Here is a 12,852-nt window from a genome sequence, read left to right on the forward strand (position 1 = left end):
GAAGTTCCTATCTATACCAGATAGTCTCCAAGTAACATCATGCTATTTCATGAAAAACAGCCCACAATTAAAATGCTAACTCTTTGGGTATATTAGTCAGGGTTCTCTAGAAGGAAAGAACTAATAGGATTATCTATCTAATCTATCTATCTATCTATCATCTATCTATCTATCTATCTATCTATCTATCTATCTATCTATCTATCTATCTATCTGCATATAAAGGGGAGTTTATTAAGGAGTATTTAACTCACATGATCACAATGTCCCACAATAGGCCCTCTGCAAGCTGAGGAACAACATAGCCAATCCGAGTCACAAAAGTGAAGAACATAAAGTCTGTTATTCAAGGGCGGGAAGTATCCAGCATGAGAGGAAGATGTAGGCTGGGAGGCTAAGCTAGTCTAGCCTTTTCACATTTTTCTGTCTGCTTCATATACTGACTGCACCGACAGCTGATTAGATGGTGCCTACCTTGATTAAATGTGGGTCTGCCTTTTCCAGCCCACTGACCTATATGTTAATCTCCTTTGGCAACACCTTCATAGAGACACAAATGTCAATACTTTGCATCCTTGAACCCAATCAAGTTGACACCCGGTATTAACCATCACATTGGGTCTTAGCTTCATCTCCAGAAAACTCTTGGTAAATTCAAATACATTTCGGCCATTGGCTTGGTCTCTCTGTATCTCCTGCCTTTTAATTTTTTAGTTTGTTTCAGAGTCTTTGTTTTGTCTTGATATTTAAGATGTACGTGTTGCATACATCTCCTGATTACCTGTACACTTCATCATTCAATGCCTAACAGAAATCAGTAATTTTGTCATATTTTTTATCTTTGTTGTACTGGCTTCTTCCTGTTTCTCTAAATGTTTCTGCTGCCACCCTTGGTTCTAGTACTGACAAATTAGACCTGTGGCATGTAATGAGCATGTTAAGGCATTATGAATAGATCAATAAATGACTAACTGCTTTAATATGATGGAAAATCTGAATTGAACAGATTTAATACCAAACTTCTAGCTTTACCCTCCTTTCACATAAAAGCACCCAGAGAGCATCATGGTTTCAGACTACTTTGAGATACAGAAAGCATCATTTACATTATTCCCCAAGATATCTGGTCACAATACTTCAGCTGGTACTGAGGTCAGGCTACAATTGGGTAGTGATCAAACCTAAGCACTTCAGCTGTGTTCTTGGCTTTATCTTCATGAGATCTTACTTCTTGAGGGGTGGATGGCCTGAGTTTTGACATCAACAAAGGTTTATTATGATTGAATTGCTCCCAAACATTAATATTTCAGCACTTTCCTTCATGGTAAAGAAAGCAATATTTGTGGAGCCCCTGCTAAATGCCAATAATAGTGTCAATGTTGTCTTTATTAACACTTTTTAATAGTCTTGCAAGAAAAGCTCTGCATTCTTTTCATATTCTTAAAAATTAAAGTACATATTGAAATAGTACAAACCTCAAATGCTTAGTTGAATAAATGTTTATATGTGTAGCAACAACCCAATGTAAGTCATAGAAAAATTATCTCTGCAAAGCCTTCCTTATGTTCACTCTGTCAATATATCCCTAAAGACGTAATCACACGTTATGTCTTGGAAATGCACCGTATTTTATGTATTCTTTTGGATATGGTTATATTTGCTAATAATTACTTCTGTGAGCTTCAACCATGTTTTTTAAATGTATAAGCATTTTGTTATTGTTATTATTCTGTACTATTTGATTAATATTAACATATCATTTATTTTTTCATTCTTTTGTAACAAGCATTTGGATTATTTTTAATTTGAGGATGATTCTGAAAGACAATTCTGTGGAGATTCTAAGTATTTGGTGGGTGTAAATACTCTTTTTCTTTTATTAGATACCTAGGAGTAAACCTTGTGTGTAAAAAGTGAATATACAGCTTTATTCGATACTACAAAAGAAATTTCAAAGGTGGTTTTACCATTTTACATTGTTTTATGAAATACTTTTTCAAATCCTTTGTATAACTTAAAATTGGAAGCATATCTTTTGCCTTTTTATTTAAACTATTTTACTGAGCTATGATTGGCATATAAAAAGCTGTACATATTTAATGTGTACATCTCAGTGACTTTGTGTACAACTGTGAAACCATCACCACTATCAAAGTCATAAACACACCCATCACCTCTTAGAATTTCCTCCAATCCCCCTTTGTTGTTATTATTGGGGATTTTTTGATGTAGAAACACTTGACATAAAACATATCCACTTAGCAAAATTTAGGTATATAATACAGTGTTATTAGTTATAAGCACTGTGCTGTGTAGTGGATCTCTAGAACTTATTTTCCTGCATAACTATAGCATTGTATCTTTTACCCATCCAAATTTCTCCCTCCTAGACCCTTGATGCTACTGTTTGGAAGTTTGAATTCTCAAGAATCATGTTGAAATTTGAGCTCCAATGTTGAAGATGAGGAATAAGTGGAGATGTTTGGGTAATGGGGGCAAAACCCTCATGAATGGCTTGGTGTCATGTTCAAGGTAACGAATGAGTTTCCACTTTATTAGTTCTCATAGGGGCTGGTTTTTAAAAATAACCTGGAACATTTCTTCCCTCTATCTTGCTTCCTTTCTTGCCATGTGATCACTGCACGTGCCATTACTGGAAGCAGCCTGTAGTCCTCATGAAAAGCACATATTGATGCCATGCTTCTTGTATAGTCTGCAGAATTGTGAGCCAAATAAACCTCTTAATAAACTTCTTCTCTCTGTAAAATACCGACCCTCAGATATTCCTTTATAGCAACACTAAATGGATGAAGACAGTGGAAATAATTATTCTATTCACTAATTTTATGACCTTGACTATTTTACATATCATGTCAAGTAAGATCATATAATATTTATCTTTCTATATATGATTTATTTTATGTAATATAATGTACCCTAGATTCATCCATTTGTTGAATAAAGAAAAAATCAGGGTTTTCTTTTTTACAGGCTTAGTAATACTTCATTATATTTCTATACCTTAATTTATTTATTTACTTTTTCATTGAAAGACATTTTGGTTGCTTCCATACCATAGCTTTTATGGATAACACTGCAATTAAGATGAAAGTACAGATATCTCTTTGAGATCTTGATATCAATTCTTTTGGATATATATTCAAAAGAAAGATTGCTGGATCATATGGTAATACTATTTGTAATTTATTAAGATTTTCATTGTGCTTTTTATAATGGCTCTACCAGTTACATTTCCACCAATAGTGCACAAAGGTTCACTTTCTCTACATCTTTGCCAAAAGGCTTTTTTTTTAATCATTAAAAAAATAATAGCCATAATAATATGTGTGATGTAATACCTCGTTGCAATTCGATTTATATTTTCCTAATGGTTGGGGATGTTGAGCACACTTTCATATTTGCATTAGGCATTTGGATGTCTTCTTGAAAAAAAATCTATTCGGGTTCTTCATCTGTTTTTTAACTGGATTGTGAGTTTTTTGATTATGCAGTTGTATGAATTTGCATTTGTTTTTCTATTCTATACGTTACCTTTTCAGTTTGTTGACTTTATTTTACTGTGCAGAAAGCTTTTTAGTTTTATTTAATTTTACTTGTTTATTTTTGGTTTTCTTGTGTGTTTCTGGCATCATATTAAAAATATTTGTTGCAAAGACTAATGTCAGGAAATTTTACTCCTACATTTTCTTTTAGGAGTTTTACAGTTTTAGGTCTTAGATTTCAGTCTCATTTATTTTGAGTTGATTTTTATGTATGAAGAGTCTATTCTGAATATGGATATTCAGCTTTGCCAACAGTATTTATTGAAGAAAACTTTCTACATTGCATTTTCTTGGCTCCCTTGTCAAAAATTAATTGATTGCATATCAATGGGTTTATTTCTGGGCTCTCAGTTTCTTCCTTTGGTTTAGGTGTTTGGTTTTTATGCAAGGGCTCTATTGTTTTAATTACTATAGCTTTTAAATATAATTTAAAATAAAAAAGTGTGATACCTTCAGCTTTGTTCTTTTCACTCAAAGTTGCTTTGACTAGTTAGAGTCCTTTATGGCTCTATTTCTATGAAAAATGTTATCGGAATTTTTATAGGGATTGTATTGAATCTGTTGAATGATTTGGGTAGTATGGACATTTTAACAACAGTAATTCCTCCAATGCTTGAACACAGGATATTTTTCCATTTATTTGTGTGTAATTTTTTTATCAATGTTTTACAGATTTTTGTGTACAAGTCTTGGATCTCCTTGGTTAAATTTATCTTGGTTTATTATTTTGATGCTATTATCAACTGGATTGCTTTCTTAATTGTTTTTTTGAAAGTTCACTGTTAGGAGATATAAACACAACTGATTTTTAGATGTTGATTTGCTGAATCCAAATTTAATAAATTTGTTTATTTGTTATAACAATCTTTGCAGGAGATTATAAGATTATTTTGTATATAAAAGTGTCATTTAAAAACAGAGAAAATGTTGTTTCTCACTTTCCGATTTTAATGCCTCTTATTTGTTTTCTTGCCTAATCACTCTGGCTAGGGCTTCCCCTGAAAAGATTGATAATGAGTAAGGGAATTGAATTACTAACCAAAGACCTCCCAACAAAAATTCCTAGGACCAAATACTTCACTGTTGAATACTACCAAATAGTTAAATAAAAATTTATGTAAATCCTTCTCAAACTCTTTCAGAAAATGAAAGAGTATGGAACACTTTAAAATGTATTCTGTGTTGCCAGCGTCACACCAGAAAAGGACACTGTGATGAAAAAAAAACTACAGGCCACTATCCCTGATCAATATGGATGCCGAATTCTCAACAAGTACTAGCAAACTGATTTCACTGGCTCATTAAAAGAATAACATACTATGATAAAATGAGATTTATTCCTGGAATTCAGAATAAATGTGATATACCTGAGTAAAGGAGAAACATAATATGATCAACTTAATAAAGAAAAAGCCTTTGAGAAAATTTGGTATTTTTAATAAATATTCTCAACTAATTAAGTAACAAAATAAATATACCTCAACACAATACTAAGCTGATATGACAAGGCCACAGGTAACATCATACTCAACAGTGAAAGCTAAAAATTTTTCCTCTAAAATCAGGAAGAAGACAAGGATTTCTTATTAATCTGTAGGAGATTTTATATTTATATATATTCAGAATTTTAGTTCATCATCAGATGTCTGTATCTACATCAATGCTATATATCAAATAACAATTTCAAGTCTGTGGCTTGCCTTTTTACTCTCTTAAATTTTTTTAAAGGAATAGATGTTTGTAATTTAAAGAAAGTGAAAATACAAAAATTTACTGGTAATTGACTTCTCTGTGATATTATCTTACATTTTTTTCAATAAACTTTATATTTTTTCTTTCATATTTAGATCTATGATCCATTTCAAATTAGTTTTTATGTGTGATGTGAGTGAAATTAAAATTCAATGTTTTCTATGGAGATAGCCAATACACTTAACACAATTTATTCAAGAAAACATACTATATTTTCCAAAAGCAGTGGCATAGTTCTTGTTTATCAAATTGCTATATATAAATGGTGACATATACAAATTTTAGGGGTTTTTTCCTATAATATGTCTTCATGTTAATGCCATGTTATCTTAATTACTGTAGCTGTGAAATAAATCTTGATATTTTATAAGTCTTTTCACTTTAATCTTTTAATCCTAGAATTATCATTCCTTTCTTTTAAAATAAATTGTACGATCACCTATAAGGTATCATGAAAATAACTACAGACACTGTAATTGAGATTGCATTTGATCTATAGAACATTTGAGGAAGAATCAGTGTATTAAACATGAGGTATTTATTCCCTGTACATTATATATTTATTCAGATTCCTTATATATCTATTTATTTAGTTTTTTCTTTTTAACTTTATTGAAAAATGATTGAATACAAAAAAACTATGCATATTCATTGTGTACAATTTGATGAATTTGAACATATGTAAACACCCAAGATACTATCTCCACAATCGAAGTAATAGACATATCCAGCACCTTCCAAAGTTTTATCATGTCTCTTTTCTGTTGGTTCATTTGTTTGTTTGTTTGTGGTAAGAACATGTGATCTGGCCAGGCACAGTAGTAGGTCACACTTGTAATCCCAGTACTTTGGGGGACTGAGGCAGGAGGATCACTTGAGATCAGTAGTTCAAGACCAGCCTGGCCAACAGGGTGAAACCCAGACTCTACTAAAAATACAAAAAGTTAGCTGGGTGTGGTGGTAGTGCACGTTTGTAATCCCAGCTACTTGGAAGGTTGAGGTGGGAGAATTGATGGAACCCAGGAGATGGAGGTTGCAGTAGACCAAGATTGCACCACTGCACTCTAACCTGGGCAACAGAGCAAGACTCCATCCCCCCCACCAAAAAATACACACAAAGAACATGTGATCTACCCTCCCAAAAAATGTTGAACTACACAGTACTATGTTGTAACTATAGGCACTGTGTTCTACAGTAGATCTTAAGAAATAATTTATTTTGTGTAACTAAAATTTCTTCTATGAGTTTAACTATTATAGCTACCTCATATAAGTGAAATCATGCAGTATTTGTCTTCCTGTGATTGGCTTACGTTACTTAGCATAGTGTCCTGTACGTTTATCCATGTTGTTGCAAGCAGCAGTTACTTCTTTGGAAATGCCAAATAATATTTTCATTTACATATACCTAACATGTTGTACTTGTTCTTATGTCTATGGCCACTGACTCAATATAGATATCTTTAAAATATATTTTAATCTTTAAAATATCTTTCTTAGGTATTTTTGATGAAATGGTAGATTATATTATTCTTTAAATTTCACTTTCTAATTATTTTCTACTGACACATAGGCTTAAAATTTATTATTGTTCATTGATCTTGTATCCAGTTATTTGGCAAATTTATTTATTTATTCATTCATTCATTCATTTAGAGATGGAGTCTTGCTCTGTCACCCAAGCTGGAGTGCAGTGACATGATTTCTGCTCACTGCAACCTCCACCTCCTGGGTTCAAGTGATTCTCCTGCCTCAGCCTCCTGAGTAGCTGGAATTACAAGCACCCGCCACCAGGCCTAAGTTTTGTATTTATAGTACAGACTAAGGTTTCACCATGTTGGCCAGGCTGGTCTCAATCTCATGACCTCAACTGATCTGCCCACCTCGACTTCCAAAAGTGCTGAGATTACAGGTGTAAGTGACCACACTCAGCCTAAGTTAATTAATTTAATAGTTTGTTATGACTAATTTTGTTTGGTCATGGACAAAAACATGACATACATAGATAAAGCCAGTTTTATACTTCTATTCTAATCCTAATACCAAGTTGTGGCAGGATTCATCAACTGCTGATTAAAGAACTCTTGGGTCATGAATAACCAACAGCAATACACAGATAGTATATGGACCCACCTGGGGCCAGATAGCACTCTGTGGGCCTTGGGACATGCTTGCTTCAGGTGTGACCCAGCACATTCTCAGCTGTGGTAACTGCAGTGAAAGACTCCTTCTGTTTGAGAATAGCAGAGATAAAAGTAACGGAGACTTTGTCTTCCACCTTAGGTTCCTGTTCAACCATAGAAGTTAAAGAATTAAGTGGGAGCTTGGCATTCCTGAGTCCAGGCCTAGACTCTTTGACAGGATATCTGGACCTCCCCTTGGTCGTAGAGAAGCACACTGCCCTTAAGGGTGAGTCCCAGGCCAGGCAACATTCATTATAAGCAGATTGAAAAGCTCTTGGGCCGCATCACTGGTGGCCTGGGACAAACCCCCATTGGCTGGTGGTGGTAGCGGCCACAGAGAGATAGAGACTCCTTTGCCTGTGGAAACGGGTGGGTAGAGTGGGAAGGACTTTGTCTTGGGTTTGAGGGACAACTCAGCCACAGTAGAATGGCACAACAGGTAAACTTCTAATGATTTGACTCCAATCTTTAGCTCCCAGACCATCTCCGGACCCACTCAGGGCCTGGGGGAACTCACTGCTCTAAAGAGAGAGACACAAACATGGGTGGCTTTGCCACCTACTAATTGTAGAGCCCTACAATCTTGAATGAAGGGCTGTTGAATTTTGTTGAAGGCCTTCACATCTATTGAGATAATCATGTTGTTTTTGTCTGTGGTTCCGTTTATGTGATGTATTACGTTTATGGACTTGCGTATGTTGAACCAGCTTTGCATCCCCGTGATGAAGCCTACTTGATCGTGATGAATAAGCTTTTTGATGTTCTTTTGCATTTGGTTTGCCAGTATTTTATTGAAGATTATTGTGTCGATGTTCATCATGGATATTGGCCTGAAGTTTTCTTTTTTAGTTAAGTCTCTACCTGGTTTTGGTAACAGGATGATGTTGGTCTCATAAAATGAGTTAGTGAGGATTACCTCTTTTTGTGTTGTTTGATATAGTTTCAGAAGGAATGGAACCAGCTCCTCTTTGTACATCTGGTAGAATTCTGCTGTGAACTCATCTGGACCTGGACTATTTTTGGTTGGTAGACTATTGATTGCTGCCTCAACTTCAGCCCTTGTTATTGGTCTATTCAGGGTTTCAACTTCCTCCTGGTTTAGTCTTGGTAGAGTACAAGTGTCCAGGAATTTATCCATTTCTTCCTAGTTTACTGGTTTATGTGCATAGAGCTGTTTGTAGTAATCTCTGATGGTAGTTTGTATTTCTGTGGGATCAGTGATGATATCCCCTTTATTTGTTTTTATTGCATCTATTTGATTCTTTTCTCTTTTCTTTTTTATTATCCTGGCTAGTGGTCTGTCTAATTTGTTGATCTTTTCAAAAAACCAGCTCCTGGATTTATTAATTTTTTGAAGGGTTTTTTGTGTGACTATCTCCTTCAGTTCAGCTCTGATCTTAGTTATTTCTTATCTTCTGCTAGCTTTTGAGTTTTTTTTGATCTTTCTCCTCTAGCTCTTTCAATTTTGATGATGGGGTGTCAATTTTAGATCTGTCATTGTTTCTCATGTGGGCATTTATTGCTATAAATTTCCCTCTCAACACTGCTTTAAAGGTGTCCCAGAGATCCTGGTAAGTTGTGTCTTCATTCTGATTGGTTTCAAAGAACATCTTTATTTTGGCCTTCATTTCATTGTTTATCCAGTTGACACTCAGAAGCAAGATGTTCAATTTCCAAGTGGTTGTGTGGATTTGATTGCATTTCTTAATCCTGAGTTCTAATCTGATTGCTCTGTGGTCTGATAGACTGTTTGTTATGATTTCCATTCTTTTGCATTTATTGAGGAGTGATTTGCTTCCAATTACATAGTCAATTTTAAAGTAAGTTCGATGTGGTGCTGAGAAAAATGTATACTCTGTGAATTTGAGGTGGAGCATTCTGCGTATGTCTACTAGGTCTGCTTGTTCCAGTTCTGCATTCAAGTCCTGGATGTACTTGTTATTTTTCTGTCTCATTGATCTGTCTAATATTGACAGTGGAGTGTTGAAGTCTCCCATTATTATTGTGTGGGAGCCTAAATCTCATTTTAGGTCATTAAGAACTTGCTTTATGTGTCTGGGTGCTCCTGTGTTGGGTGCATATATATTTAGGAGAGTTAGCTCTTCTTGTTGGATTTATCCTTTTACCATTATATAATGCCCTTCTTTGTCTCTTTTGATCTTTGTTGGTTTGAAGTCTGTTTTATCCGAGACTAGGATTGCAACCACTGCTTTTTTTTGTTCTCCATTTGCCTGGTAAATCTTCTTCCATCCCTTTATTTTGATTCTATGTGTGTCTTTGTATGTGAGATGGGTTTCCTAAATACAGCACACTGATGGGTCTTGACTTGTTACCTAGTTAGCCAGTCTGTGTCTTTTGATTGGGGCGTTTAGGCCATTTACATCCAATGTTAATAGTGTCATGTGTGAATTTGATCCTGCCATTTTGTTACTGGCTGGTTTCCTTTCCCATTAGTTGACTCATTCTCTTTATTGCATTTTTTCTCTTTGCCATTTGGTATGCTTTTGCAGTGGCTGGTACTTGTTCCTTTCCATGTTTAGTGTTTCTTTCAGGAGCTCTTGTAGGGCAGGTCTGGTGGTGATGAAATCTCTCAGTAATTGCTTGTCCTTAAAGGATTTTATTTCTGGTGCTCTGCTACATTTAATAGCCCCTAGTTTCCCAGTTTAATTTGGGACAAAATTTATGTTTGGGCCAAACGAAATGCAATTAAATGATGTTTTTTTTTTTTGTTTTTTTTTTGTTTTTTTTACTTTCTAGTTTATAACTGTGAGAAACAGATTCAGTAATGGATGGCAGGATACATGTTTGAGATATTGACTTAAGACAAACAGGGCCTATCCTAACTGCCAATTAAGATGATGGTGGCAGTGGTGGTGGGAGAGAGGGTGGGGAAAAAAGATGGTGGTGGTAGGGTTGTAAGGGTGATACAAGAACAAAAAATTAAAACTCACTTTTCTTTGTACAACACAGTCTCCCTTTCATTATCAGACTGTCTTACAATTATTTGAAATTTGTTAGCTTTAATTTATATATAAGATGACACTACTACAGTGCAGTACATTGAAATTAGAAACAAATTGCCTGTGTGAAGTTAAATAGCACATTTAGCTTTTTAAAAAGATAATTTGAGGAAATTCCTAGGTTGCTCATATGTGACTCAATTTATAAATAATTGACAACTCTCAGTAATAATCATTATTATATCTAGTTAACTTCTTACAAGAGTATCTTCTCTGTCCCTCTCTCTAGACTAGCCTAACATTAACAGTTCTGTGCCATTGCCATTACACCTGGTGGAAACTGTTGATTAGATTTCTGTCCCCTCTTTGATAAGATGAAGAAAATATAGAATTATACAGGAAAGACCTGTAGGTCCTGACTTGTTTCATTTTCTTACCAACAGCATGTACCATTCTTTTCCTGGAGTGGTGAGCACCTTAACCTTGACTCTGACCTACCTTAGAAATCATCTTGCTCCTTCTCATTGTGCTTAGAGATGGTGGAAAGTAGCATTGAAACTTCCTATATTTTTTCTCAGAGTGCTGTGTTGGTAGTTTTTTTGTTTTTTTTTGGGGGGGGGAGGATCATTTGATTAGAGAAAAAAAGATCTTATCTTTAATTCTACTTTGTATCTGAGAATTAAATTGACATATGGACTAGGTAATGCTTACTGAATAAATTAACAAAATATTTAATTCCAATGTTAGACGTCACTCCATTAAACTTACACGATTAGATATTGGAAAAGCATGACCCAAAAATTTTCTGTTGGGATGCAGAGGTGTACATATTCTTTCACAAAACAGTTATTGAGTAGATTGCATGTACCAGGTTTTATATTGGGCACCAGTGACACAATGAATAATCAAACTTTGTCAGTTTTGTATGTCCATGAATCAAAAGATGGCATGAACCTACTGTTATATATACATCATGGTAGGCTCAACACAAAATATTTTTTCAACCAAATGTCGATCTAGTGGACTCAGTCACCAACTTAAGTGTAATCATGTAATAATGGACAGTGCTGATAGGCATAATCCTCATCAGACCCTATGTGGAGTATCATATCATGTGGCTGACACTGTCCATTAAACAATATTTTATTTCTCCATGTTTCTCAAAGAGAGAGAGAGACATGATTCCAGTATCACCTAAAGAAGCTACATTCTTAATTTATTCTATTATTATAGGGGGTATTCATCACCTTAAACATGAAACCTTTGTGTTACAAACAATCTAATGTACTTTTAGTAATTTAAAAATATACGATTAAGTAATTATTGAATATAGTTACCCTGTTGTGCTATCAAATACTAGAACTTATTATTTCTAACTATTATTTTGTACCCATTAACCATGTCCACTTCTCTCTTACCCCCAAACAACCCTTCACAGTCACTGGTAACCATGCTTCTTCTTTCTTCATGAGTTAATTGCTTTAATTTTTAGCTTCCACAAATAAGTGAGAACATGCGAAGTTTGCCTTTTTGTGCCTGTCTTATTTCAATTAATGTAATAACATCTAGTTCCATGATGTTGTTGCAAATGAGAGGATCTCATTTCTCTTTTTATGGCTGAATCATACTCCACTGTGTATATGTGCCCCCATACTCTTTATGCATTCATCTGCTGACAGATATTGAGGTGCTTCTAAATCTTGGCTATTATGAATACTTCTCCCATAAACATGGGAGTGCAGATATCTCATTGATATACTGATTTTCTTTCTTTTGGGTATATACCTAACAGGTGGATTGCTTCATTGTGTGGTAATCATATTTTTAGTTTTTTTGAGGAACCTCCAAACTGTGCTACAAACTGTTCTCCATAGTGGTTGTATTAATTTGCATTCCCATCCAAAGTGTACAGGGTTTCTTTTTCTTCGCATCCTTGCCAGAGTTTGTTATTGCCTGACTTTTGGATATAAACCGTCTTAACTGGGGTGAGAAGATATCTCCTTGTAGTTTCAATTTCCATTTGTCTGATGATCAATAACATTGAGCACTTTTTCATATACCTGTTTGCCATTTGTATGTCTCTTCTTGAGACATGTCTATTCAGATATTTTCCCCATTTTAAATGAGATTATTTGATTTTTTCCAAAAGAGTTGTTTGAGTTCCTTATATATTTTGGTTATTAATCTCTTCTCATATGGGTACTTGCAAATATTTTCTCCCATTCTGTTGGTTGTCTCTTCACTTTCCTTTGTTGTGCAGAAGTTTTTTAACTTGATGTGATCCCATTTGTCCATTTTTGCTTTGCTTGCCTGTGTCTTGGATAGTACTCAATAAATATTTGTCCAGTCCAATGTCATGGAGAGTTTCTTAATCTAGTTTCATAGTTTGAGGTA

General features: G+C 34.6%; 1 long non-coding RNA gene across 1 annotated transcript in view; it reads left to right on the forward strand.

Moving 5' to 3' along the window:
- The window catches only part of LOC108589919 (uncharacterized), a 47,525-nt gene extending 43,098 nt beyond the window's left edge, over nucleotides 1–4,427 (forward strand). The window contains exon 3 of the long non-coding RNA XR_004738600.3: nucleotides 2,391–4,427. This is a non-coding gene — a long non-coding RNA (uncharacterized LOC108589919). The remainder of the gene's footprint in view (nucleotides 1–2,390) is intronic.
- The last annotated feature ends 8,425 nt before the right edge of the window (nucleotides 4,428–12,852 follow it).

Source organism: Callithrix jacchus, chromosome X, assembly GCF_049354715.1.
Source record: "Callithrix jacchus isolate 240 chromosome X, calJac240_pri, whole genome shotgun sequence".
NCBI classification, from domain to species: Eukaryota; Metazoa; Chordata; class Mammalia; order Primates; family Cebidae; genus Callithrix; species Callithrix jacchus.